This window comes from Hibiscus syriacus, unplaced genomic scaffold (genome assembly GCF_006381635.1).
Source record: "Hibiscus syriacus cultivar Baekdansim isolate YM2019G1 unplaced genomic scaffold, ASM638163v2 tig00110895_pilon, whole genome shotgun sequence".
NCBI lineage: Eukaryota > Viridiplantae > Streptophyta > Magnoliopsida > Malvales > Malvaceae > Hibiscus > Hibiscus syriacus.
The window spans coordinates 5,555,180-5,558,360 of record NW_024062903.1 but is presented as its reverse complement, the minus strand read 5'-3'; the positions used below and the strand labels follow the sequence as shown (position 1 = coordinate 5,558,360).

The following is a 3,181-nucleotide window of genomic DNA, read 5'->3' as shown; positions in this document are numbered from 1 at the left end:
CACCTAATATGTTTTTATGCTTGATAACGTTTCCAGTAATTAACCGGTTATGTTATCATCGGATTTCTAAGGCTCTATCAGCTTAAACTGTGGTAACATTTTAGGCGGTACCTAATATGTTGATAATACAAATAACAAATTAAGTAATTAACCTATTTTGTTATCGTCGGATTTCCAAAACCCCAAATGCTTTAAAAAGGCGCTATCTATTACGTTACATAAGCACTACCTAATATGTTATTATCCTTGATAATGTTTCCAATAATTAACCGGTTATGTTATCGTCGGATTTCTAAAGCGCTATCAGCTTAAACTTTGGTAACATTTTAGGCGTTACCTAATATGTTGATAATATTAATAACAATATAAGTAATTAACCGATTATGTTATCGTCGGATTTCCAAAGGCCCATCAGTTTAAAAATGCGCTACCTATTACGTTATATAAGTGCTACCTAATAAGTTATTATGCTCGATAATATTTCCAGTAATTAACCGATTATGTTGTCGTTGGATTTCTAAAGCCCCATTAGCTTTAAAAATGCGCTACATATTACGTTATATAAGCGCTACCTAATAAGTTATTGTGTTTGATAATGTTTCCAGTAATTAACCGGTTATGTTATCGTCTATATTGTTTTTGTGCATTTTACATAGGACGATAACATTACCGGTTATTACCGTTTTTATTACAAACTCAAATGATATTTCCGGTTAAATCATATAACATTTCCGATATCGAATTTAACCGGTCACTTGTTTAACAAGTCATGCCGTTTTTTTATTTTTTAACCGCCTTACAGCATAACGTCCCTCTACATTTACCATAAGGACCAGAAACACCATACTTCAAAAGTCTTGCTTTATTGTTTACGACCAAACCATCCTACCACTTTCCTAAATTTCCCTATATAATTCCCTTTGCAAATCCCATAGGCCATAGCCAACCCTACTTTAAGATATGGAATTTCTCATCATTTTTCTTTCTCTTGCTTTCTTGGGATCGATCCTATGTTTGTTTCATGAGTCGGTGGTGAAGCCGATGAAACTTCGAGCAAGATTAAGTGAACAAGGAATCAAAGGACCGCCTCCGACTCTACTTTTCGGAAACATAAGAGAGATTAAGAAGGCACAATCCGCCGTTGTTAGGGATCCTATCTCGTCGTCCACTCACAAGTCACAACTGCGCCGCGCTTCTCTTTCCTTTCCTCCAGAAATGGAGGAAACAGTACAGTACGTATTTTGCATGCCTCTTAATTGTATATTGAATCCTGTACGTAACTACATACATGCATATATAAATTAGAAAAATGTAATCACTGATATTGGTGGAGTAAATTTCAGGTGAAGTATTTATGTTTTCTCTTGGTAACACTCAAATATTGTTTGTGAATCAACGTGATGTTGTGAAAGAGATTACAACATGCACGTCCTTAGCCTTGGGGAAGCCTTCCTATCAGCAAAAAGAGTTTTGTACTTTGCTCGGTCAGGGAATTCTAACTTCTAATGGGGCACTATGGGCTCATCAGAGAAAAATTCTTGCTCCTGAATTATACATGGACAAGGTTAAGGGAATGATGGACCATATTTTCGAGACTACATTTACTGTACTCGAGTCTTGGAAGACCCAAATCGAGGCTGAGGGAGGACTTGCCCACATCAAAATCGACGAGTATATGCGGAGCTTCTCAGGAGATGTCATCTCTAGAGCATGTTTCGGAAGCAGTTATTGTAAGGGAGAAGAAATCTTCTTGAAGCTAAGAGCTTTACAGGAGACCATGTCTAGGAAAAGTTTATCCACTGGTGTGCCCGGAATGAGGTCGGAATTCTTTTGCAATTGCAAGTCCTATCGATTTTGTACAATTTTGTTTCGTGTACAATTAATTTGTATTGAAAATTTTGAGTGATTATTACAGATATCTTCCCACAAAAAGCAACAGAAAAGCTTGGGCACTAGAAAAGGATATACGTGATCTGATCCTGCAAGTGGTAAAAGAGAGAAAGATGGCAGCATACGAGGACTTACTGCAAATGCTGGTCGAGGGCGCTGAAAACAGCTATCTAAGTCAAGAAGAGACCAAGCGGTTCGTAGTCGATAACTGCAAGAACATATACTTGGCCGGATACGAAACTACCGCTGTTTCCGCCACCTGGTGCCTCGTGCTTTTGGCTGCCAATCAAGAATGGCAGCATATAGTACGGAAGGAGGTTCTTGAAATCAGCAGGGGTCGTACTCTGGATGCCGACATGCCGACATGCTTCGCAAGATGAAACAGGTACATTATACACATGACAGAATGATACTAACTAGATTATGGAACTAATCTCGGAATCCTTGTTCTGTGTAATGCAGCTTTCAATGGTGATTCAGGAATCGTTACAACTTTATCCGCCAGTAGCCGTGGTGTCGAGGGAAGCGTTGGAAGATATGAAGTTCGGGGAGATTTTGGTACCCAAGGGTGTAAATATCTGGCTTTTGGTGTTGGCATTGCACACAGACCCTGAAATCTGGGGTAAAGAGGCCTACACATTCGACCCGAATAGATTTGCGAGAGGAATAGCAGATGCTTGTAAGCTGCCACAAGTGTACATGCCGTTTGGGGTCGGGCCACGAATGTGCCTGGGACAGAACTTGGCACTGGTTGAACTGAAACTAGTAATAGCTCTCCTTTTGTCCAACTTCTCCTTCTCCCTTTCTCCCAACTACACCCATTCTCCTGTTCTAAGGTTGGTGACAGAGCCAGAAATTGGAGTCCATCTCTTGGTAAAGAAGCTGTGATTCGAGTGTGCCTATGTAAAATATCGATTTAGTTGGTCTGTATGCATTTGGATAAAGAGATAAATTATAGAGTTATATGGATAAGATTGAATTGATGTTATTTAGTTTTGCATATATATGCTATTGCTGTTCGAATCAGATCCATCATCCTTTAGTTATTGCACTTAGAAAATCCAATCTTACAAATTCTATATCCGAAGATGAAATACTCGCTAGATATATTTAGAATTCATACTGCTAAGAAGCTAATTAGCATGATTGTTTAGGAGGTTAGTTAAGCTGTTAGAAGCAGTTTAGTTGTTGATCAAAGTGTATAAATGCATTAATAGCTTGTACATATAACACACACAATAAAAGAAGTATTACTCAATACTGCTCTCTCTTATTTTCTTTGCTTGAAGAG

At 38.4% G+C, this 3,181-nt stretch overlaps 1 pseudogene; it reads left to right on the top strand.

The window, feature by feature from the left end:
* The first annotated feature begins 957 nt into the window (after positions 1 to 957).
* On the top strand, positions 958 to 2,907 carry LOC120145845 (annotated as a pseudogene).
* The last annotated feature ends 274 nt before the right edge of the window (positions 2,908 to 3,181 follow it).